The sequence below is a fragment of the Lacerta agilis genome, chromosome 1, assembly GCF_009819535.1.
Source record: "Lacerta agilis isolate rLacAgi1 chromosome 1, rLacAgi1.pri, whole genome shotgun sequence".
In the NCBI taxonomy this organism is placed as follows: domain Eukaryota; kingdom Metazoa; phylum Chordata; class Lepidosauria; order Squamata; family Lacertidae; genus Lacerta; species Lacerta agilis.
In genome coordinates this window covers 52,618,396-52,645,304 of record NC_046312.1, presented here as the reverse complement: position 1 = coordinate 52,645,304, position 26,909 = coordinate 52,618,396, and the positions used below count along the sequence as shown (strand labels likewise).

The following is a 26,909-nucleotide window of genomic DNA, read 5'->3' as shown; positions in this document are numbered from 1 at the left end:
AAGAAAGAAAGAAGTAACAAATCTACAAAATGTTCCAAGCACTCTGATGAATATTGGCTCAGGAAATAGGAGAGGCTTTTCATGAGTTCTCCATAGGGGAATTCCATAAAGAATAAAACAGCTCTGGGTTGTTGCAAGCTTTTTCCCTTTCAAAAGTTCCTTTTTTATTTCATGCTAACATTAAGCTCTGTAATGCCTTGGAAGTAGAATGTGAGAAAAATAAAGAGAAATAAGGCTTCTGTCTCTAATCTGTGGTATTTACTGTTTGGGATATATCTGGACTGTCTGAATAACTCTATAGAACTCCATAGAACACAAACGTAGAATGTATTATAAGCAGCCTGTAGCATTCATACCTCTATCTCTATCTCCAACTCCATCTGCATAATCATATACACATCTACTCAAACATGAGCTCTATTGTGTCCAGTGGGGCTCACTCACAAATGAGTGTGTATTGGATCACAGCCTTAAACTGTTATATTGAAACATGACAATTGAATTTAATATTGTGTTCCACTTGGTATAAGGCAGGGGCAGCCAATGTTCTGCTCTCTAGATGTTGTTGAGCAACTCCTTTAACTCTAGACATTGTTGGGGGCGATGGGAGTTGTAGTCCAGTAACATCTGGAGGGCACCATGTTGTCTACCACTGGTATAACTTTTTTTTGGGGGGGGGTAGTTAAGATACTCTGTACATTTGTTGCAACATGTAGCAGAAGAATGAGTGAGAATTCGACTTTTTAAAATTGTGAATTTTCCATTCTACCTATTTGCAAGCTAACCTTTCATTTTTTTCATTTTATTTCTCTATAAACATTTTTTTAAAAAATTATTTTCTTTTTTCACTTGGTCAATAGCACGTTGTTGTTTTTAGGGAGTATCATCACAGTCAACATGCTCCCCACCTCCCAGGGCAATTCAGACAAATCTATATTACTTGCCTTCTTCTGTGACTAGAAAAATGTCAAGATGCCTTTGTTCTAGTCACAGAAGTAGCTGCTGCAATCAGCTGTGTGTCACTGCTTCAGACACACAGAAAACCAAGGAGAAAATCCATCAAAATGTTATGTCAGCACCAACTCTCTACCTCATCGCTTATGCTAATTATTATATTTAGCCCACTTGAAAGTAGATCACGGTTATTTCTGTCCCATTTTCTTTCAAGCTGTATACTTAAGGTTGGGGTGTTCGTTTAATTTTGTAGATCAATAAAGTTTCAGTGTCCCTGGATGACATAGGAGATTATTATTCTGATTTGATATATTTTATTTTAAGGATTTTTCTTAGATAGATCACTATATGCATTAAATATTTACTATGTGTGCTTAGACAGGCTTGTGATGAAAAATAACAGAAAGCAATACACTGAATTAAATCAAGACACCAATCTATGCATTTCCAAATGAACACAAAGTAGTTAACAAACAGAAGGGATGCATCCTATAAAATATCCCTCCCCCCAATAAATAAACAGCACATTTAAACATATCATTTATTTCAAAAAGTTACATAAGGCATTCCTTTTAGGAGTTGCCTCCATGTATGTTTAATTTGTCTTTTTAAAATCAATCATATGCTGGCATGGTTACCTATAATAAAGGATTGAGGTAGAAAGAGGTTATTTTGGGATTGAAGCAACAAAAATCTATCCAACTGTAGTTTCCCATCTTGAATTTAGCAGGGCTGAGTGAATCTCACACGTGTGGCATCTTAAAGCACCATCTTTTAGAAAATACTGAGAACTACGATATGTACAATGAAGCTCTGTTTCTGCACTAACGTCCTCACCAGTAATCCATACTTGAAAACAAGCTCCTAAACATATATTTGCATTGAGAAATCCCCTCCCCTATTTAGTGGCAGAAGCTGTTAGTTCGCCAGTGAATTGCCTCATAAATTGCTGCCGTTGCCATGTCAACCTGGGGGTTGTGCCAGGCTTGTTTAAACCAGCCTACTTCAACCTTGGGTCTCCAGATGTTGTTGGACTGCAACTTCCATCATTCCTGACCATGAAACAAGATGGAGGTTGCAGTCCAACAACTTCTGGTACCCAAGGTTGAAGAACTCTGTTTTAGACCCTATGCATGTGGTAGGTCATAGTCCTCATTTGGTGTTCTCTGTTGAGTAGAATGATACTGATGTCTAAATGGGGGAATATGCTAACAACCTCCTTGCCAAATTCTAGGCAACTCACTATCTTGTGAGTTTTAGAATCAGAATGTCAATAAGCCTCTACTTGGGTGTTGGACAACTGGTTTGGTTCACCCCTAGAAACTAATGGTTCTGAAGGGATTTCTAGCGAACAGTGACAGTGGCTTGGCTGAAGAATTTTAAGTTATAGAACTGTGGCAACTCGCTTGCATGCTTTATCTATGCCATCCCTGCCCGACTCAAACAGCCTTCCCCTACCTGTGACTTCTAAGGGTGTTGACCACAACTCCCACCAGTCCCGGCCAGCATGTCTTCCTACTTAAGAGAAGAAATAGTCCCAAGGTGGCTTAGGAACTGCAGTTGTAAGACTGCTTCTGAAAAAACATGTTTTCTAATCCTGACATGTTACATAATTATCATTCAATCACCAACCCTCATTTGTAGGCAAGGTTCTTAAGTGTGCCATGGCAGCCCAACACCAGGGATTCTTGGATGACACTGAAGATCTGGAACTATTCCAGTTAAGCTTTTAGCTTGCTTTGGGGAATGAACCTGCCTCGGGCCAACTATCATCTGAATCACGCTGTATGGTTTTTCATGCCATAAAGCATGGTGTTCTTTTGGATCTCCTGCCAGGGTTGGTAACTGGGGACACCACTTTGAGATGGCTCAGTCCCTACCTGATGATTCAAGTGATGGTCTTGGGCATTTCTGCTCCTTTCCTCATTGGGAGCTGCATGCTTCTATCTTCTCTCCCATATTATTTGATACAGAAAAACCTCTGGTAATGTGCCAACCAAGTCATCCTTTAGGCAAGCACAACCTAGCCACCATTAACTATCCTGCAGAAATGTCAAGGTTAGATTACTGCAATGAGTTTGATGTAGGGCTGCATGGTAGGCTCATCTGGAAACTGCAACTGGTTCAGAATGTAGCAGTCAGACTCTGAGCTGAAGCCACAATGAATGTTTTATTCCAGTACTTTGAAACCTACGTCAGCATTCACTTCTTTCTGGGCACAATTCTGGGCACAAAGAGAGTGTGTGGGAGAGAACAAGCTGGAAGGTTAAGTAAAATGACCCGTACTTGCATTAAAGCACAATAAAGTGTGTATTGTTAGCATACAACAGTTTCCAGCCCTGCTTCCTAATACAAAGAACAGCACAGAAATGAACTTTAAAATGGAATTTCTCAAATAAAATTAAGACTGCAAGCCTTAGCGCTGATTGAAATAATAGGATTTTTGAGGAAGCACGCAGGGGACTTTATGGTCTGTTTTTACATGAATACAGCATGACATTCCCCCCCCCCCAAAATGTGGCAAGATGGAGTTGGGCTACAAAAAAGCCCTTTCTAGCCATGCAGAAATGTTGGAGGCTCAGAAAGGGTTCATGGCTCCCCAATGATGAAATTTCCCCCAGTTGGAGGTATGCTTATTCCACTTGCTGGCATCCTTTGTCCCCTAATGAAAACACACATGTTCCATTTGACCTGTGAGGGCTGTTGTGCTGACATTGCTTTTGTTTGTTGTTTTGTGCCTATGTATTCTGCTGCCACTGGTTATTCTTATTTTTTATTAGATTTATATACAGGGCAATTCACAAGATAAAAAATACAGGATAAAAGCACAAAATAAATAGTTAAAAACAATACCCCCACAAACACATTTAAAGGTTATAGAATATTAATCAGCAGGAGGCTTTGTTGAAGAAGATACTGTGTTTATCATGCTTTTTTATTGCTGATGTTTTATTTTGTATTTTATTGCCAAGTTCTCACTGCTCTGAGAACTTTTGTAGAAGGGTGGGGGAGTCTACAAATGTAGCAAATGATGATGATGATGATTCAAGATGATGACATATATTTTCTCCCTATCAAATGCTTTTAAATGGAGGCATTGCCTTGAGCACCTCACCATTAAAACATAGGACTGAACACTGGGCCTTTTCACTGATGACTGCTCAACAAATGGGTTCTCAAAATGGAGGACATAAAAAATAAATAAGCCCCCAAACATTAAAATATCAAAGAAACTGCACACTAAAGGGAGAGTGAAACAAAGAGCTACAAGCCATACTAGTCCACAGACACAGTAGAGACCAATAGTCCTTGATCCTTCTGCCTCATGCAGTCTTGGAGAAATGCGGCAGTGTAATTATCTCTCCTCCAGCTTTAACTACAACTGGGAGTCCCAGCTATTCATTATGAGGTAATGATGACAGCTCCAGGAGGGCAGGCAGTAACTGACTTGCTGAAAATCACACTGAATATATAGGGTGGGATTCAACATCTCACGCTTCCAGTCCTTCTATCTGTGCAAGTATTTCAGCTAGCTAGATAGAATGATTCCCACCCTCCACTCCTCCTCCTGCACACTGTTAACTTACTGGCACAGGAAAGAGCTTTGCTGCAGCATCAGCCATGTCCTATGACATGGGGGTGGGGGAGGTTTCCACCCAGATGTTACTGGACTACAACTCCAATCATTCCTTTCAATTGGCTACACTGGCTTTAGGAACCAGAGTCCAACAACACCTGCAGGGCCTCAGATCCCCCACCGCAGACCTATGCCTTCTCATGCGACATGTAGCTTGAGCCATTTGTTTCCATCATCCCAAACAGTTTGCATGCATCTCTTATGCTCCTTCTCATTGCATGAAATACATTGTGAGACATACTTTTCAAATTAACAGGCAGGTTGCTATTGCTGGGATAAGAACTGCCTTGCTGCATCAGATCAAGAGGCCAGCTGGCACTCTACAGCAAGCAGAGATCAAAGAGAGTCACACAGGTATGAAAAGAGGGAGGCAGACATTTCCTGCTCTAGTCTCCAGGATCTGGTAATACCTACGAGTTAAACTTCCTCAGAACAGGGAGGATTCACTTTTAGCTAGTGCAGTTAGCAGCTGTTAATAGACATTTCAAAGCAAACAACTATGATCAGAGCTTGTGGCAATGAGTTCCATAAATTAATGCATTTTCTTTGTCCAAATCTACAGTATCTTTAACAAAATAAAATAAGAAATTGAGCTGCAAGAACTGCACAAAGTATTCTAAAGTGGTCCTAGATTTATATGGGAGTATTAACTTACTTTCTTAAAAATAAAATAAAAAAAGAAATCAGTACCTCTCCTAATAAAGTCACCTTTTTCTGATGCCACACACTGAGCTGATATTCTAAGGTGACTTCAAGATCTCTTTCCTGTGTTGCTGCAGACAATTTGCACCCCATCAGCATTTGTATGAAGTTCAGCATTTTTGTCCCACTTTTCACTTTGGGTGGGGGAATGGATATAACTATCTTCCTAGGTCTCTTAGCAGGCTGTGGGAACGGAGGTGAGAGAGAATCAAAGGCTCCTGTTTTCTGTGATAACATATTTTATCCTCTGTTTTTTTTTGTACTTCCAACCATGGAAGGAAAAAAAGAACTTGCAGTAACTTTCACTTCTAATATTCAACTTTAGGGTCATCATCTCCCCCCCCCCACCATCTTGATAGTAGCTTTCCTTTCGTCTCCTTCTCACACAGCCTGTAATGCTTCTCCCTTAGCAGGTATTAAAAGTCACATTAATGAAATACGAAGAAGGCAAGCCAGTATGTCAAATGTTTCCAAAAAGCACTTCCGGCGGCGACGCCATTGCGGGAGGTCGTGGGTTGCCTCGGCTGCGAGGCTACCCAGTCCATCCCGGGGGTTGGAGCCCCGCTACCGCAAAGCGGGGCTCCGGTGGGGTGCGGGAAGAGCGTCCCGCACCCTGGGCTCCCCGGCTGTGCCCATTAGTGCTCCGAACCCTTCCCTCGCTCCCCCTGTAAAGGGGGAGTGGGGGTGAAGGGACGACGGAGCCGGGCTATAGGGGACATGCCCCAACCGGGATGTAAATGCGGCGGTCGCCCCCGCGATGAGCGTCTAAGTTCTACCTGTCTTTAATGGAGCTAAAGAACCCGGTGGTCGTGAGTATTTGAAATGGATTGACTCTTATATGTTTTGAACGATCCGGGGGGAAGAGGAAAGGAAGCCTGCCTCCCTCCCTTCGGTGGGAAAGAAAATAACCAGTTTAAGTGACTGCTGCTATAGTACTGGATACAAAGTGTTTGAATTTTTAAAAGTGAGACTGTTGAGATTTCCCTTTGGGGATTAAGTTTGCAGAAAATATCTCCGTTTAAAGTTTTGGTCTTTACGCTCTGGCTTCAGAAAAATGGCGATGGAAAATTTGGACTGACGTGGGAAACAATTGAAACAAAGGGAGGAATATAGAGACAGGAACTGAAATTTGACACTCACCCCCTCCCCCAATATGTTGGACTTTGTGTTTGCACTTGTTTTGAACTCTAGACTAACGGAGGAAGAAAGGCTTACTGTCTTGAGGCTGGAACTGCTGAATCGGAAACTGAAAGTCTTGAGTGGGATAATAAATAAAAAAAATCTACTTTCCACAGAGGAGGCTTTCCAAAAGTTCTACACAATGGAAGGAAACCTGGGCAAAGAGCTAGAAGGGGTGTTTGAAGGATGGATTGAGATGACTGGGCAACTCCGGAAAAAAGATCCGTTCTTTGGGGGTGACAGTCCCGGAATGGTAAAATTTGCAATATCCAGACCCCGAGGTGTGAGCTCGGGGGCAAGGGACAAAGAATTAAGATATCTACAAGAAGAAGAAGAATGGTATAAAGAAGCGGAGGAGCTGAGAAAAGAGGAGTGGACCCTGAAGCTCGATGTAAGGTTTGCTGTGAACTCTGCCTGGATCTGTGGACATTTGGGAAAAGAAGAAATTTGGAAGATTGGTTCTGGCGATAGACAGAGAAAGTCAATGGACAGAGGGGGGTGGGGTGAAACATTAAATGTAAAACTTAAATGGTCTGTTATGGTACCTGAAATCGGAGGGTAAAGGTTGTTAGTTGTAAGTTTATTCTGAATAAGTAAGGAGATATTGTGATTTTATGTTAATAGCAGCATGATAAAGAATAGAAGAATTAAGTTTAGATTGTACGAGAATATCTTGTTAAGATTTATGATAGAATAAGATGATTAAGATATTATTTTTAATTTCTAATTGAAGTTAAATTTTTTAGAGAGAAGTTGTTAAAAAAAGTAGATTATGGATTTAAAACCGAAGGTGAAAAGGCAGGGGAAGTCAACCGTCAAGATTCGGAAATAGAAATTTTTCTCTATGTATACAAACAAGAAGAAGAATCCTGGCAATATATGTATTTGTTTTATATTTGTAGGTGTGGGTTTGGGTGTGTGTTTTGTTATGAAAATGCCAATAAATTCTTCATAAAAAAAAAATGTTTCCAAAAGCACCCTGAGAAATAATTTAGTCTAAAATTGAAATTCTATATGCTGGGGTAGCTAGCATAGTGACCTCTGTATGCTGTTGGACTACAACTCCCATCAACCCAGCCATGTTGACTGGGAGCCTGAGTGCAGCAACCTGTGTAGGGTACTGGGTTGGCTACCCCTGCTATATGCACCTACATGGGTGTAAATCCCATTGAAGTTAGTGCTAGGACTAGCTGAATATTACTTCAAGTGAAAAGTATTCATCCCCACAGTACGTTAAATAACTTTTGCAAATTATGGTTGGACCAGTCTAAAGATCCATCTAGTCTGGCATTCTGTTCCCAGTGACCAACCAGATGCCTATGGGTAGGCTTCATGCTGGACTTGAGTGCAATATCTCTCTCCCACTCATGTTCTCCAGCAACTGACATTCAGAGGCCTGCTGCCTAGTAACCACCGATAGCCTTATTTCTCATTAAAGCTGTCCAAGCTGGTGGCCATCGCTACATCTTGTGATAGTGAATCCCATAATTTAACTATGTTCTGGTGTGAAGAAATACTTCCTTTCATCTTTCCTGAATGTCTCACCAGTGAGCTTCATTGGAAGACTGTGTTCTAATATTATGCGAATATTATGCTGCTTTCAGTACTCTTTGACTAATTTTACAAATCTCTATCATGTCCTCTTTCTATAGCCGCAAGATACTTGGAAGGTGATACACTGGTGGTCTTCAAGGCTTTTGTTGCTCTTGGGTTGTTTTCCACTTATTTTTTTTTCAGACAGGAACATTTATACAAGGTGCGTTTGGACTGTACTCATCTTGAAAATGTGCTAGACAGCCCTCATTACAACATCACAATACAAATAGCAAATGTATCCAAGAACAGAGTACTTACGGGGCCAAGAAAAACATATAGGATCCCTAGAGTTTTCAGAGACTAAACTGCAAATTTGGAGGCTCAACCTTACTGATGACAATGTATACATTTTATTGCATCAAGGAAGGTCAAATGAATTGTGTTCCATGGATTGTGTTCCATGGCACAAACATTCAGCAGGCAAGAAAACTACTAGGCTTCATTTGCCTAGGTGAGATCTGGGGACTGGAATGTGTGCAAGGGCTAGCAGGCAGCTGATTTTCCCTATGACAAGGATGTTCCCAATCAACCAGAAAAACAATAATTATTTCATTAAAGGATTCTACCCCAAAGTGCAAAGGTACATTGTGGTATGTAGGAAGCTATTGCGGTTCAGTTGAAAGGTGAAAAATAGCAAAGCCAAAACACACATCAATGGGAAAAGTAAACTATCATATTTATAAGATCAGATTCCTCTGTGCTGAACAAGAAGAGAGGTACAAAAACCCGCCTTTCAATGTTAATTGCCTAAAATACCCTCCCGACCAGCTGAAGAAAGCTGCATCCTTCATCTATTACTAGCAACAAAAGACAACAGAGTAAGCAATGACTCCAGTTAACCCACAAGTCACTGGTTCTGTTTCAAAGCCTCACTTGCTTTCTGTTCCTCTGGCCACTGCTGCTAAGCAACCTCAACAGTGCTTTCATAGTCTATATTTATTCTAGAGGGATTTCATCCCACCCCCCTTCTTTTTCTTTGTGAAAGTCTATAACGGAGATTTGATTTTTTTTGAAAGAAAAGAAAAAGATGCTTGCTCTTCATCTCTTAACTGGGCATCCCAATGCCCTCTTTTTGTAATAAAATAAAACAAAATCAGATTGTGCTTGGCCAGTAATAGAAGTGCTGGACATCTTCTATTTACTTGGGATTAGAACCACATCCCACACACCCCCTCCAGGCTTTGGTACCCATATCAGAAGTGTGCTTGGGCTTTGAATTCCCTATCTACAAATCACGGTCCCTTGTGGAAATGGACAGGGTCTTTTGTCAAACTCTCTGTTTGAACAGATAGCTCCCGAAGAAATCTTTTCATTGTCTTGGGGAATATCCTGTGCTGTACTTCACTAACGCTTTCAAGTAGTCGTGCAGTTTCTGAGTAGTTGGCACTGGAGGAGAGAGGGGGAGAGATTGTGCCGCATCACTGACTCACCAGCAGATCTTGCATCATGCAGAGTGGAGAGAAATGATATTCAGAGACCAGTTTTCACTCTGTCTATGCAACAAAAGGCACAGGTTTTTCATTAGGTTTTTTTGTGTGTGTGTTTGAAGGGAGGGGGAATACAGTGGTTGAGGCAAATTGAAATAAGAGTAACTTCTCTTGCTTCACTAACCTGGGGGAAAACAAGGAATATGACATATGGCAAAAAAAACAAACAAAAAAAACATATATATTGAGTGTGGGGAAAGTAGTGAAGGGCCCCACAATCCTAGTGTCTCTTTGTTTCCACACTCTTTTTCATGCAATTTTCTCTATATAACTTTGTCCAGCCTTTATTTATAGCAGGGGTAGTCAACCTTTTTATACCTAATGCCCACTAATGGATCTTTCTTGATGGTAAAATTTCTTACCACCCACCAGTGCTCGATAGAAGGAGAAGAAGAGTTTGGATTTGATATCCTGCTTTATCACTACCCTAAGGAGTCTCAAAGTGACTAACATTCTCCTTTCCCTTCCTCCCCCACAACAAACACTCTGTGAGGTGAGTGAGACTGAGAGACTTCAAAGAAGTGTGACTAGCCCAAGGTCACCCAGCAGCTGCATGTGGAGGAGCAGGGATGTGAACCCGTTTCACCAGATTACGAATCCACTGCTCTTAACCACTACACCACACTGGCTCTCACTACACCACACTGGCTCAGCTTGGAGGATTCAGCTTGTACCATATAACCCCCTACCACCCACCTAGAATCTGGAAATGCCCACTAGTGGGTGGTAGGGACCAGGTTGACAACCCCTGATTTATAGAATGGGCACCAGGACAGCACAGCTATTCCTCTGTCATAATAAGATATGGGGGAATGGAAGACATGGAAAGCCAGGGTAAGAACCTGATAACTCTACATGCAGTCCTGTCCACTTAACAGGATCATTATGTGATCTTGAAACCAGAGTTGTAACTCCAAATGTCAGAGAGCCCTGCCCACTGGGAGCGTAAGTGGAGACACTATTTATTTGCTCTATCTCACTCGCTGGATCATCACCTTGTCCTGGTGAGTTGGACTTACACATCACTTGGGAAGACAGGAGAACTAATGCCAGTGTACTAGAAGAAGCAGAGATCGCCAGTGTCGGAGCAAAGATTCTTCAACATCAACTTCACTGGACTGGTCATGTTGTGCAGATGCCTGATTATTGTCTTCCAAAGCAACTACTCTACTCCAAACTTAAAAAGTGGAAAGTGTAATGCTGGTGATCAACAAAAGAGGTTCAAAGACTCTCTCAAGGCAAATATTAAAAAATATAGTATAAACTCCAACAACTGGGCTGCGAGCACTCCAATCAGAGAACAACTTTTACCAAAGGTGTGATGGACTTTGAAGACGCTTGAACACAAGACAAAAGGGAGAAATGTGCTAAGAGGAAGTCACGCTTGGCAAACCCTCACTGTGATCAACTCCCATCCAGAAACCTATGTCCTCACTGTGGAAAGACGTGTGGATCCAGAACTGGCCTCCACAGTCACTTACAGACTCACTGTTAAGATCGTGTTCATGGTAGACAATCTTACTTGGCTACGAGAGATTGGCAAAGAAGAAGAAGATTTGCTCTGTGTATCAGATGCTTTTTCATACAAAATGCTCAAGGCAGCTTACAACATTTAATTGAAAACAATTAACATGCACAATTCAAATGCTAAGTATACAAATCCAAGACCATAAAATACTGGAAGAAACAAGCTATTTCATAATAAAACCCAGAAAAACAGAACAAAACCCATTTAAAAAATCTAATTGAAAACCAAACTAGAAATGTTTTCTCAGTCACTGGCAGTATTCCAGCAATGAAGAAAACTGACAAGCCTCCCTGAGGGAGGTTGTTTTATAACGTAACAAGGTAGGAGTGCCCTACCTTGTACACTCAAACACTGCACTGCTTTAAAAGTGTGTAAAAGCATTGCAGAGTTACCCCTCTGGCGGATCTAAATTGGTAGACCTAGTGTCCATCTACTGGTGAAGCTGCATCTAGAAAACATCTTTCCACTCACTTTGGTGACTCTCACTTCATCCAGCCCTTAATTAATTTCATTACTTCTACAAGCAACTTTACAGCCCCTTCTTCACCCCCCCCAAAAAAAAGCCAGGTTAACAGTACTGGACTTCAGCGTTGTCATATATTACTTTCCATCTCCCTTCACCAAAATGGGTATAACAGCACTATGTTATTTTGCAGGGCTGGCATGATCAACACTTGTTTTGCCACAATCCTGCCCCCTGCAGTATGGGTGTAATAATGATGAACTTTATTTGCATTGACATTAAGGGAATAATTTTCAAAAGATTTACAAACTCAGAAGAAAACCATTTTTTATTTTTATTTTTTGGTTTCTAACCCCAAGTTAAAAAGATCACAAGCCCCTACCTTTGCTACTACCTGTTGTTGAGTTGACACACTATTCCACAATCACTGCTACACTAAAATGCTGGATACCTGATTTGGTTTCAATGGGGCAGCAATCACTTCTCCACTAGGAAAGACCAGCAGAAAAGGATTAACAATAAGCCAAGAGTCTAGTTAATGGAAGTTTCACTTGAGCTTTCTGTTTGTCTAATTGGTTAGCTCTGCTTTCCTCAATGTTAGTCACTGCTATGACTTCATTCATTGGCTGAAAACCACTGAAAGGTGGGAGTAGGCTAGTTTCTCACAAAACAAAATGAATTTGGCCTCATATCTTAGGTTCTACAAATGGTAGAAACACTCCTTTTTAATGAAAGGTGGGAGTTGGGGAATTATGGTCATCAAAGATTCTGAATTAGAAGAATATGAGTGATCTCTTGCTTTGGTGTGCATTGGCAAGATGTGCTGGCTGCATTATGTGGCTGTACAGTATTTAATTTAATGGTCCAAATCCTACTTAGTACTTCATATTAAGGCTAACAGTGTGTGTTAGTCATAATGAAGCAACTAACTAGGAAATCATTTCTTGTTTATCTCAACTTTCCACAATAGATTAGTATTCATTTTGAAGAACAAAGGAACAGAGAGCCTTTTCCCCACTGTATGGAAAGGCATATGATAATATATTACCCAATTCACACGTAAGAGAGGTGAGCTTTATGATCAATCTGGGATAATGCTGCTGAATAAATTGAAAGCTAAGCATGCGTGAACAGGTTTAGTTGTTTGTCTTTACCATATATGCTTATTAATGTGCTTCATTGCATAATGTAGAAAATGGGGTTAGTACCAAGGCAGATATTTAAAATAAAATAAAATGGAAGAAAGCAAGAGTCAAATTAGAACAATAGCTGACACAACAGCTGAAATTAAGATGCACGAAACAGGGCTGATCTTCTGGGGTCAGGGAAAGCCTGGGCAAAAAGTTACGGTAAGTCTTTCCAAGACATTTGAAGTAAATGACAATTGGTGCTTGATGCATGACAGAGGGAACAGCATTCCACATTATGAGGTCAACAGCAGAAAATACCAGTTTTGGGGTCACTGGCCTATGATTTTCTGTAGGGTACAGAGCCACAAGTAGAATTTCCACAGATTATCTATGGGATCTTACAGATCTACATAGGGGCACGTGATCTTTGAGGTAACGCAGTCTCAAATTTGTCATGACTTTAGGTTACAAAGACCTTGAGTATGGCTTGGTGACTGACCATAAGGCAATGCAGTTCCCTCAAAACAAGTGCAATGTTTGTGTGTTCAGGTGCTCCACTCAACAACCAAGCCACAGCAGTATGTACCAGCTGCATCTTTTGGATCAAACCTATGGAAAGCCCAAACAAGAGGGTGTTTCCTTTTACTGCTGCTGTTGCCCCCAAAACAGGGAAAAGAGAATTCAGGTACTGTCTCCCCCTTCTCCTCTCCACTGCAACCACAACAGCACTTGTAGCAGCAGTGAGAAAGAGGTCTGCCATTCCTTCCTCCTCTCTTGTTTCTCAGCTTTCTCACATGGAGAAAATATTTATTATTATTATTATTATTATTATTATTATTATTATTATTATTATTATTAATTGGAATTTATATACCACCCTATACCCTGAGGTCTCAAGCCAGTTCACAGAACAGGATGAGTTTTTGGGGAGAAATCTAGAATTTTGAGACACAGAATGGCAGTAGCTCTGTATATACAAGGGTACTGCCAATTATCTTACCCTTGATGAAAGGAGTTGAAAACTCCTTTCAGATACGCAATGAATATCTATGAAGTAAACACTGTACTCTCTATACTATCCTGAACTATTCCTGACCCTTTGAAGATCTACCTAGACTCTACATACCACATCCAAGCATAAAAAGCACTATGGTCGAAAGTGCTCTCTTTAAGCAATTCTAGCTGCTCTGAACACCATGCAATGCATAGAAACTGAAATGTGGAATATGTGTTTGGGGACGGGAACGATGATAAAAGCGACCTTCACATTTAAATCCAAACTAAGATCTACAGTGACGATGACATTATTTTATTATTATTATACAGCCTTTTTCCATACAGGGAGGTTACTACAGCAGTGGATCATAAGAGATTCCCATTTCTCTTCCTGCTGTTAGGATTGTGCATTTCCCCCCATTAAAAATTCCTGCTGGACTCAGCACATTTGCCAGGCCTGTTCTACACTAGAGGTTGGTTCTGGAAAACATTAACCTATAGCTGCTAAGAGCAAGGAAATCAATACTGTAAACACATAACATAATCCCCACAAAGGATGCAGCTAATATCACATGTAAATAATGAGGAAACCTTTATCTATACAGGTGTATTGACCTTCTCCCCTCCCTCTGCTGCCACCTGTTCATTACGATTGGTGGCAGATGCTTTAATGATGAAACCGCTCTGAGTTTCATCTGTGAGCAAATCGTGTCTGGTGGGGGTTCTCTCCCCCCCCCCCGCATCTTTCCCATAACTATAGGTTTTCTGATGGTTTGAAATATAAGCCTTGCCACTCTGCAGTTCTCCCAGTTGGTTTTGGCTTATAGAAGGGCTCAGCTACGGCGCTGCTGAGCAATTTCAAAGAGGTTAGTCTGCTTTCTGGGGCTTAGGAGATAAGCTGCGCAATTGTTCAGAGTTCATGGTGTTAACTTTCATGTATAGAACGTGTGGTGGGTGCTTTAACTCAATTAACTAATTGAGTCCATACTTCAGTGCCCCAGGGTCAGCGACCACCGCTTTCCCCCTATCTGTCTGTCTGTTTCTTCTCCTTACAATGAAGCCTAGCCTAGCAATGCCTTTGTACGTAGTCACTGATTAACAGCAGCGGCAACAACCATAATAAATCCAGTGCAAAAGAAAAGCAGCGACAATGGAAGTAGACTTGTATTTTGGGTCTTCAGCAAGAGAGGTTTATTAGCATATACAAATGTGTTTCCACACAAAGACAAGGACTTGGAGACAAGTCCAGTGCATGAGCTGGGAGATACCGGGGGGGGGGGGATTGTGCACAAAAGCACTGCTCTCCTATTAAGAAAGTTGAGAATGTGGGGAGCACTAGTGATCTGGGCTCCGTTTTTCTGCTCCCCCCCCCATGCAAGACAAAATAGGTAATCAATATTGGCCAGAGTATTGGGCAGCACAGGTGGCTGATGGGAGTGAAGGGAAAGTGCATAAACTGAGATTAGATGTTGAAAGGCAAATTGGTGAGTCACACAGTGGTTGCTGGGATAGGGCAGGTGTTCAGCACATGACTGCATGACTATGCCATTACCTCTGCTTGAGTTGCTGAAAGGAGAACTGAGGTAGTCACAGTTCATCTCAAATAGCCCTTTCACCTCAGTCCTGCTCACATTTGCTACTTCTGACAATAACAGAAAAATCCCAGATGTGTGTTCAGATTTACTAACTACATGGTACCTGCTCAGAAGTTTGAAATTGCCACATTTCCTTCATGGTTGACACAGAGAATTAGTAATGTTGTGTACAACTGAATGATCAGAGGTTTCAGATGACTCCCCTGCCCGTAAACACACAGACTGAGGTTTCTGTCAGGTTTCGCCTGGTGGTGAATGATCCTTCTGAGTACTCATTAGTTCATTTGTTTATCATCATCATCATTATTATTATTATTATTATTATTATTATTATTAAAAACACCCTTCACTGGTTAGGACCTGAGAGGTATACAAAATACCATTCAGTGTATTCAATAATAATAATACAGTGGTACCTTGCAAGACGAATGCCTCGTGCAATGAAAAACTCGCTAGACGAAAGGGTTTTACGGTTTTTTAGGTGACTCGCAAGACAAATTTTTCTATAGTTGTGCTTCGCAAGACGAAAACGTTTTGCGATTCCCCCCCATGCATTCCTATGGGAAACCGCGCTTCGAAAGACGAAATTTTCACAATACGAAACGACTCGCGGAACGAATTAATTTCGTCTTGCGAGGCACCACTGTTAAAAACCTTTACAATCTCAATCATGATTTAAAATAATGGTTTTAAATTCACACCATCACAGCACTACAGCAGAAGGCAACACCCATGGCTGAAAACACATCCACCTCTTCCAAAAGCCCCGAGACAGAGGAAAATCCACAGATGGGTTGCCACCACCAAGAAAGCTCTGCCCTGAATCACTAGTCAATGAGCTTCCCCATCAGAGAAACAGCCTGGTATAGAGGTGGCATGGTAGGGAAAGGTGGGTATCTACTGACTTGGGATGGTGTTGCATGCTAGTGTGTTTTTCTGTTGCATTATGGCTATTATCACAATTAATGGTTACTTTAAGAATTGAGGCACATCTATGCTGTTAAAAGACCTGGGCATTCACAATGGGTTTCTGAAATGGACTGCTAAAATTCACATTAATAGGTTGAAGAGAAGACACAACTTTTTTTTTTTTTTTGGCTTGCTTCTTGGGGCTTTTTCACTCCTGCTGTGCTTGGCTTTGTACAACACTGAGAAGTTCACTAGTGAAAGGGGGAGCAATGAGTGAGGAGTATTTAGGAGTGGTTTGTCGTCCAGCATGTTTAACTTAGTGAATTTATGGGACAGCTTTGCACCTAACTTACTAACTCCTCAGTTCCAACTGGCTGATTTGAAAACAAGTAAGAGGAAAAAACAAAAAAGAAGAATTTCACAAAATAAAATGTCAGATTTTCTAAGACATTATGGCAATATTCTCTGATTCTCTTATAACATGATCTTTAGAGAAATCCATCCAATTACCACCATCATCATAATCATCATCATCATTTATGCCTCCATTTTATTTGTATTGTTTTTTGCCTTTTTCAGCAGCTTTCTGCATTCCAACAGGATCACCAAAACCCAAAAACTGAGCTCATCATCATCATCATTCTTTATTCGACCATCAGTCAGAAAAGATACATTTATCCACACAGAATTAAAACATCTAAAGGAACTTTAGAATAAAACATAGCCAGTACTAACATGAAGCTATACAGATAAACCCGTGTCAATGCAATCAATTTTAGTCTTACGGCGCTTAAGAGCTAGAAAAAGAAATTTGGCCACCAAGGAAGCTGTTTTTCCCATAACGTTATTCAACAAATATAAAACCTGTCTTTCTCTGGATAGAGAGCTAAGTTGAGATAAGAGTGGGGCTACAAGATTTTGCCTGAAACCTGTATAGAAAGGGCAGCTCAAGAGAATATGTTCAGTGGACTCTAACTGAGCTCATGTTGACAACCACAAAGAATCACTATCCCAAGAGCTAAAATCACCAAGAATGATAATTCAGGTGGTGGAAACTGCTCTAATTAAGAGGTTTTTGTATTACAATTTTTAACCACCATGATCCTAAAGCCCTCTTTATATACAGTACTACACTTCCTTATAATTTAAACATCAGTGTTATCATTAAAAATGAGCCTTGATTTGAAAATAAGTCATAAACAAGAGGGTTCATTTAAGCCTGCACAGAGTCTTTCCCCCCTAACTGCGAAACACAGTTGGATAAAACTATAGGACTTCTTTTAAAAAGAAAGAAAAAAGTTACAGATAGTGCATTCCTGGCAGAGATGAGCCTGGTGCTGTTACCACCAGCAGAACTTTAATTGATGAAGAGTCAAACAACTATGAAGCAAAATGAAATAGCTGCTTCATCTTCTTGTGCCATTTCAAAATGTGCCATATTCCTGTCCAGCCAGAATCTCCATGGGTCTTACTTCCAATTCTGTTCACACACAGGATTTGGCTGCAAAACTGGACCAACCAGTTTCCACGATCTTCTTCTTGTGGTAAAAGGCTCTGAAGCCAAAAAAAATCTCGCTCAAGGATTCAATGTATAAACATTCCTTCACAAAGAACATTCCTAGGCACTGCATTTTTTTGCAAGGCAAAAATGGATTTCACATAAATAGTTAAGAGATGGAAAATAAACCTACCAGAATACCTAGTCCATCTTCTGCCCTTCTCCGTTCCTGGCCAATAATGCAGGTGCTCTAGTGGTTAGTCTATCTGCTTGAGTTACACAGACAAAGGACTTCTTTCTTGGGGCCAGCAAAATAGAAGCCAACCCTCTTGTTACAAACTGCCAGTCTTTCTTCATAGTCTCAATCTGTTTAAAATATGAAGAGAATATTTCATTCAGTATTACGTGGGCAGCAGGGACTCTGAATGACTGCTGCATTCATTCAAGAAAGAAGGAAGCTGCTATGGAACCCATAGCAGAGCCCCCTTGTGACAAGCGAAATCAATAGCTGTGGTGGCCTTTCAATCAACGAGATAGCTCTTCACAAGTAAAACCTACCCAAAGGAGGTGGGAGTCATACAAAACTCAGTGGTTGGCAACTCATGGTTTACCAGGAGAAACTTGTTGTCTGAGTATGAGAAATATAGAGGCCGTGGAGTTTCTGAGGAAAAAAATAGGGGTGCAAAATGACTGCAAATTTTGTCTCATTAAACCCAGCTTGCAGTCCTCTTACTCAGAACTCGGGATGGACAGATCAGCTTAGGTCTGTCCTGTTTAATTTTTGCTGGCACTAACAAATAGGCCTGTTCTGTGTCTGAAGTGATTTTGGAAAGGATGCATGGAAAGTTTTCATTTAAATTGCATTCATTATTATCTGCATAACTGTGCACATTTCACCTAAAATGCAGATTGTTCAATGGAGAATGACTTCTATTCCCACCATGGAACTTCCCTTCCCTCTCCTTTCCCCACGTGCCCCAGGAGGGGAGAGAGGAAGGGAAAGTTCCATTGCATGACTGCAAGTTGTCCAGAGGGAACAATGACTTTGTCAGATGCAACCCATAATTTTGAGAGCAATTTTTGCACACCAAAACGGCATGGCAAACTCTGTGGGAGTTGCACTTCCAACTGCAAGCAAACTCTGGCCCATTGGACTGAGTCAATCTGCTGTAAAAAGCCTACCAAATTCCTCCTCCATCCTTATTGGGAACGGCTTTATTATTTTCAAAGGAGAAAAGTTGTCATGGCAGATCATTGGTGCCCATCTAATCTGAAGTGAGCTAGTTTCATACATGGGATTCTCTAACATAGACTCTTCTCTGGGTCACAAAAAACTCTAGTGGTTTTTGGGTAATGATAAACCAACACCAATAGTGGAAGAAATATGACTTTCATTAATATGACTTCTGAATTCCCTGTGTCTACAGAATCCAAATGGATATGACTAGCACATACTCCCATTAAAGTCTGTAGAACAAATGTCACAGAATAATTGTCTCAAGACAAGTAATACAGTTTTTTAACAGCTTGTCCAATAGAGGGCAACAGTAGACACATAATTCTGAAAATTCCATCAGTCTATGAGTAGAAATACAACAATGCTGAAGGTATTGTATTTTTTGTTTTACACACAGCATCTTGTGGGAGTTGCAATGCTGGGACATGGTCCCAACTGGTTCCTTCATGTTGGCAGTAGGACTAGATTACTACTGCTTTACCAGTTGTCCCACACAAGAGTATTACTTGATTCCAATGGTGTGAGACAAAGGTGAGGTATTGTGGCATATCTGACACACAACAGCCCAAGAATCCTGATGTAGGGTCGTAGTTCAGTGAAACAACATCTGTTTTTTTCTATGCAGTACTCGACTATGACTTTGTCAGATGCCAGACAAGGGGAGTCTTAGGGACAAGAAGGTCCTTATGCAAATCTTGTATGTTTGAACCTTGTAGAGACATAACAGTTCTATCCTAATTGTTCAGTAAACTTTGAGCAAATTAAGGGGGTTTGGGTATTTTATAGAAATTAAGATGGGGGTGCTTTATATATCACGGGCTGTTAAAAAAAAAAACTGCTTCTTTACATCAGTGCAGTTGGTGAAGATCCATAGGATTGATGTAATACATTTTAGGTTTTCCCCTCACACTATATACACAATAACTGCTTTACTGTGGAGCACAGTGCACAACTAGCCTGGTTCCATTTTTTTCCTTAACTTTTGGGAGAAACTGAGCTAATAATGTGGTCAGATGAGCAGTTTATAGATGTGTATATAGGACTGTGGCCTTTTAACACCCCCTAAAAATAAAGCATCACCAAACATGACTAGGTCAATTTCAGTAGGTCTTCAACAACAGTAGCATCAAGGTTTCATTTAGAAATATACATGATTAACTTTCCTCTTTCAGGTTGTATTCAACTAAGTCTTGCTCAGTGTAAACCCATTAAAATTAATGAGCCTGTGATCATTAACTTCAATGGAATTTAATACCACACTAAGGTGAATGGTGCATCAGGGCAAGCATTTTGGCTTGCCAGACCAAATGTTTCCCCCTCTTTTCCCCTCCACACTATTCCAGGGTATCTCCTGGCTCCTCTAGAGCCAATTTCAGGAGGTGTACAGATGGAGGAGATTGGGGGAGGGGATCCCCACTGTGCAAGGGGAAGCCCTTGTGACAGGACTGATTAGCTGAATCCCGCCCAGCATCTCCATATGCCTAACATCTTTCTGTGTCATTTTCCTTCAGTAGTCTGAGCAAAGTAATCAAAGTATTTATGCAATGAATTCAGCCATTTGTCCCGGTTGATGTGTTTTCATGAAATGATCAGTTATAATATCCAAATATTATTCTTCATTTGTAATGACTTATGAATCATTTGACCAAAAATTACAACTTATGGAGGCTATGCTGGCATTTCTTAGTACAATTATTCATTGTGTGTGGTTAGTCACAACCAGGCTTTTGACAGGGGACACTAGATACTTTTTGGAGTATGGGGGGTGTAGGAATACACCATATGTTACATTTGTGTCATGGGAGCCATGTGCATAACTTGAGGAGCACCAGCCATGTGGGAGGAGCTCAGTTTTACCTCATGTCATTTTTTAACCTTCTATGTCACACCCACAATGTACATTTAAAGCACCATTGTCCCACTTTAACAGTCGTGGAGAATCCTGGAAACTGTAGTTCATTAATGGTCCTGACTTCATAGAGCTACAGATTATAGCACCCTAGGAGCCACCAACTGTTAGGGGTAGAGGAACTATAGTCAGAAGAGGAGGGCACATCCTGTTCACCCAGGACCCACTGGTGCTCCCAAAGCTAGCAACAGATATGTCCCCCCGACACAGTGAACACCTACGTGTTTAACAGTCCTGCAAGACATGAGAGTGTAATGGATGGCTTGCTCCATCTTTAGAAGTTTGGTGAGTGGATGTGCCAACCTGTTGGGAGAGCTTCATTGCTTCTGTGCAGTTTTAAACACCTTGTCCTGATCTTGGACAGCACTTTCATCACTGCCTCTAGCCTAGCTGTGACTTGATACCCATGGCTGAACTCGTATCTCTTCTCTGTCTCAATAAAGATCTCTTCCTTACTCACAAGTAAAATCCTCTGTTGTGGTGGTCTGGGCTGGAGCCATGTCAGGCTTCAACCTTGAAATGTGCTGTAAAGTTACAAAATGGGTTATAAAACATTCCAAACTTTGGAGAAAAGGGTATAATCCTAAAGCATTTTAGGTGCAAACTATTCAAGTTCCGGTCAATAGCTTCCAAATGCAGAGCATTACTCTTTCCTCAAAGGGACAGTTTTTAATTCAGTTGCTCCTGACCACGTTGAGATTCAGGTTACACGATCACTACAGCTATTCTAAAGTTACAAAAGCAAGAAAAAAAAATCATCACCTTAAGAGCTGGCCTGGTTCACTTTTCCTTCACATTAGAAGGAAACTGAGCTAATGATGTGGTCTAATGAGTGGTTTATGCCTTCTGACAAACCAAATGAGGTTTGTCAGCATAGGCTCTAGGCAGCATGGAACTGCCGCAATTTTACATCTCATTGATTACCAGAATGAGGATTGCAAAAACATTCATACAGCATCAAATATCCTTCACAAACCACAGAAATTCAAGCCTTTGCAGAGAAGAAATAAAATGAAGCAACTGGGTAGCACAATGTTTTCTATGTGTATACAGTATTGTGGCAAACTGACCTCTATATAAGCTAATGATACAACAATGAGGTAACAAACTACAGAGGCTGCAATTCCATGGGTTACATACAGAATTCCATGGGTTCTGGACTGGGTTACATGTAAACAGGCAGTTCAGGCACCAATGATACGCTTGCTTTTCATGAAGAGCATCAGAGTGTTTATTGCACAGCCACAGAGAATGTGCACTACACAAGCAATAAGGGTATATAACAGACAATAACATTAAAGAGAGGTCTACGATATTAATAATATGATTCTAAGACTTCCATGGTATTCATACTATATAAATAGCAATTATGAGTCTTAATTATAATAAAGCAAAATTAACACCCAGGAGTTGATTTTTGGGTGAAAGGACTGTGAGATAAGTTCAGTTTTTGCATTGTAAACCAAATCATATGCTCAGAGTGTTCTCAGAGGCACCCCGTTCTTTAACCCTAACTATGGCTTTTGCACCTGGCTCTGGTTGGTAGATATTGGGGTTTTTAGCAAATAAATAAATAAATGTAGATCTGTCAAGCCTGAAGTCTTCCCACACCTGTCATAAAGTATGCCTCTGAATAAAAACATAAGAACATAGGATGAGCCTGCAGGATCAGGCCCATGGCCCATCTAGTCCAGCATCCTGTTCTCACAGAGGCCAACCAAATGTCTGTAGGAAGCCTGCAAGATGGACCTTCTGAACACAACAGCACTCTGCCCACCTGTGATATCTAGAAGATAAGAAGAAGAAGAAGAGTTTGGATTTGATATCCCGCTTTTCACTACCCGAAGGAGTCCCAAAGCAGCTAACATTCTCCTTTCCCTTCCTCCCCCACAACAAACACTCTGTGAGGTGAGTGGGGCTGAGAGACTTCAAAGAAGTGTGACTAGCCCAAGGTCACCCAGCAGCTGCATGTGGAGGAGCGGAGACGCGAACCCGGTTCCCCAGATCAGGAGTCTACTGCTCCTAACCACTACAACACAGTGGCTCTCAGTGTGATAATGAATACCTTAGAAACACAATTGCTATTGCATTCTTTTTATGGTTATCTCAATTATTTATCTGTTAAAAAGTAAACTAACAAAGGCTGTAATCCTATAACAACTTGCCAGAGAGTAAGTCCCATTTGACTCAATTCATGCATATGGCTGCTGAGCCACCTGAAATGAAAAATTCTCTTCTGCCACAACATTGCAACAATGCATTTTGTTACTGACCACATCAACTGATATACACAGAAAGTTTCTATTGAGTTAGGTAGGAGCTGATCTGTAGATTGCAGCAAAGGTGTGTATACAAAACAACAATGGAATCCAACCATACACTGGAGGAGCCAACATAAAACACAGCTACAAGTCTACCACCACCATGGAAAAAAAAATCTATACAGTGGTACCTCACGTTAAGAACTTAATTCGTTCTGGAGGTCTGTTCTTGACCTGAAAGTGTTCTTAACCTGAAGTACCACTTTAGCTAATGGGGCCTCTTGCTGCCGCCGTGCCGCCTGAGCACGATTTCTGTTCTCATCCTGAAGCAAAGTTCTTAACCCAAGGTACTATTTCTGGGTTAGTGGAGTCTGTAACCTGAAGCATCTGTAACCGAGGTACCACTGTACGATACAAGGCTGACAAAGATCAAACTCCCACAATCCAGACCGCCATATACAAAAACTAAAACCACTTAACTCAATCAGATGATCTCAAAGACAGACCATAAGTTGTCATATGTACAACCTATTTATATAACACATGAATTCAACATTAGAAGATATTCTAGAAAACTATTTTACAGATGGAAATACTGGGGTGGGGGCTGAGAGGTTCTTGGTCTAGAAAGGCAATCAATGTATGACAGAGAACTCAAAACCTTGCAAAGCAGAAGTAAATGAGGCAAGTCCTCAGATAAAGGAGAAGCTCTATGCTGGAGACCAATCAAAACAAAGATCAAATCACTCAAATAAGCATGCCAACTTAATTACTTCTTAGAGGTAATAATTCTATGCCTTGCATAGTAGCCCAGACACCAAATGCCAATAACATAGGTTATTATCAGGGAGTAGTTGACTATATGAGCGTCATGACAATTGTTGGAAACTGCAGGAGGAGAGAATGCTCTTGAGCTCAGAGCATGTGGGTTTCTCACAGGCATCTGTTCAGCCACTGTGAGGATGACTGGATGGGCCTGATCCAGCAGGTTCTTCTGATGTTCACATTTGGCTAGAACTGGGCCATATCAGAGAGGCGATAAACAAAGGTAGTCATCATAGGTGTGGTAACCTCTCACATAGACAAGGTCTTTAGCTTCTTTGCAAGTGTAACTAAATCCAAGGGAAGGGTGCTGATCTAAATTAAAACCTCCAGCAAAAATAGCAATATCATTTCCTTTCATTAAGAAGCCTGAGATTGAGCAACATATTTTTTAGGGGGGAAAGAAAAGGAAATAATATAAAGATGCATAAAATCATGATGCAGATTATAGTGGGTATATTGCTCATAATGTAGACAGCTGAACAAATAAAGGGGCAAAAATGAAATCCTGTTTTAACTTTGACATCTGAGGCCTCACCAGCATATGCAGACTTAGGCAGTATAATCAACTGTTGCACTTCAGACTACAGGTAGAGATACAATTTTTAATACTCATGCATGTAAAAACCCTTTTTTTGCAAGCAGTAAATAAAGATCAGTATATCAGGAAGAAGTATCAAAGCCCTCTTGTGCTAATTGTTTACGAGCAGTGCTGTTTGGAGTAACGCAGAAAGCACACGAATTGTGACACCATCACTGCACTGACTCTAACTGAGCTGTTATTTTGCCAAACTCAATTGCGTGTTCAGACCCAGAGACCTCCCCCCCCGCGCGCGCAAAATAAACACACATTTGACTCAAATTTTACTTTTGGTTTTTGGCAGAATTTAGGCCACAACTTTATTGATTACAGAAAAGTGAGTGATTGCATAGGCTCTGGTTCGACTACCTCCCTTGCAGGTAGCGCTGACCCAGAGCTCCATCATAGGTCAGCCAAAGTGAACACCTGAGGTAGGTAAAAAGCCTGGGAACAGACTCTGTTCACTCCCCCACATCCCGCAGTCCCTGAATTCCTTTAACGGAATACCCTTCACATAGGGATGTCGAGACCATTCCCCCATCCCTATCACCTGAACCAGTGCCTATCCGCAACCTTACAAGTTGTGAGGATTTGCTATGTGGCAGGCGAAACCCAAATGGCAACAGCCAATCAGCCAAGTGGGGAAAATTCCTGCCATGCCCCTGTCCCAATGACAGACGACACACGATGGCATAGCAAGGTCAATCACAAAAGGCCCTAAAAGTAGGGAGAGGTGGGCGGGTGTTCCGATGCACGAGTAGAAAGATGAAGCTCTGGGTCACATGCATAGGTATATATAGGTCCCTCAATCATTTTACACTGCACCCATTGGCCAGATTACACCCAGCAACGAGGGACCTACCAATCGGGTGTTGTGGCTATCCAATGGACCCACCCACAACCAAGAGGTCAGTCTCCAGATTTCACTGCAACATGTGCCCTCTTTTAGGGAAGACACGATCTGTGGAAAGAGCCAAAAGATGAGGAATTTACAAGGAACAACATCACCACAACCACACTGGAGAAAAAGAGGGTGTTTAATTTTGGGCTCTTCTCTGTAGTAGAAGTCGTGGAGATATAAGTGACCAGGTGACATAAATGCATATGCTCTATAACACTTCAACAGATGGCTTTGGAAAGGAATACCCCCTTTTCTTCTAAGGAGAGCTGGGGGGTGGGACAGAAGGGGTTTGCCTGTACTCTCAAAATAGATATGTTTTTGAAATATTGCTTTCTTGCTCCAGCCCTTCCTTACGCTTTTAATAAACTTTGCATGACTACGCTGTTTTTCTTACTCATGTTCACAATTTTCACTCTCAATCATTCTTTTTAGGGTGGTGGGGAATCTCTAATAGAACTATTCTGTGGTACAGTTGAGGAATTTTTTTATTAAATATGTATATAATAATAATAATTTATAAGGTCACACATCACACTGGCCTCTGGGTGACCTTATAAAAATCCAAGCAGGAGGTAAATAAAGACTAAAGATATGTCATGGGGATGAAATGTCAGATGTAATATTTCCCTTGCCTTCCCCCAATGTACATTTGTTAAACCTAAAACACAAGTTAAATATATGTATATGTCATTATGGGTGGGGGGAAAAAATCCCATAAACAATAATTCTGGTTACCCTTTTTATGTGAACGTTTTATTCTGTATTGTAAAAATACATTTCACATGATAAACTCTGGCCTATCTGTGAATATTTCAGAGCTCAGATATATTCAGCTGCATTGTTGTGGTTTTGCTATTTTATTGCCTTTCACTGATTATTACTTTTGTACTCATTACGTTATAAACCACTTTGTAAAGAGCAATGCAACTTCTGTGAATAAATAAAGCCAGAAACTCATGCACAGGACTGGGCTAGACAGCACTTAAATCCACACGTCCCAGCAGTACTTTCCAGCTGCACATTTCAAATTGATCTAGCCCAATTTCTCCTTTAAAAATTATGCTGTTTATTCACATTTTTCCTAGATGCTTACACATTTGAATTTATTATTTATTGAATGCTCCAGGGCCTACAGGTTATGTGTTCAGTAAAGTACAGAGTGATATGGAAGTCCAGACCTAACATTCCCTAAAAAAGATCATCTGGCCCTTGTCATTCAGCATGTTGTTCACCCAACATGTGATAAGAGTTTCTTTTTTCTTTGTGTCAGTTACAACTGTTCTCTTTTGATGCTCCCACAGCAGTGCAGCCTTATAAAACTAAGCATTTGCTCGAATCTCTGTAAATGCCTTTTCTCCTGAGTTGAGCAAAGATCTTAGAGTGACCTTTGTCATTCTTTGACCTATACGAGCAGCTTGGTACTCGAACGGCTTGGCTCCTGAACAAATTGGCTCCAAAACGCCGCATACTTGGAAGTAAGTGTTCTGGTTTGTGAATATTTTTCAGAAGTTGAATTTCCAACGCG

General features: G+C 40.9%; 1 protein-coding gene across 5 annotated transcripts in view; it reads right to left on the bottom strand.

Moving 5' to 3' along the window:
• Positions 1-26,909, bottom strand: part of LRRC4C (leucine rich repeat containing 4C) — a 593,943-nt gene that overhangs the window by 72,761 nt on the left and 494,273 nt on the right. For 3 of the 5 annotated variants that reach the window (XM_033149579.1, XM_033149590.1, XM_033149601.1), the window contains one exon: positions 17,868-18,040. The exons of the other annotated variants lie outside the window; for them this stretch is intronic. The gene's annotated coding sequence lies outside the window, so the exon portion shown is untranslated. The remainder of the gene's footprint in view (positions 1-17,867; positions 18,041-26,909) is intronic. 5 annotated transcript variants of the gene reach the window in all.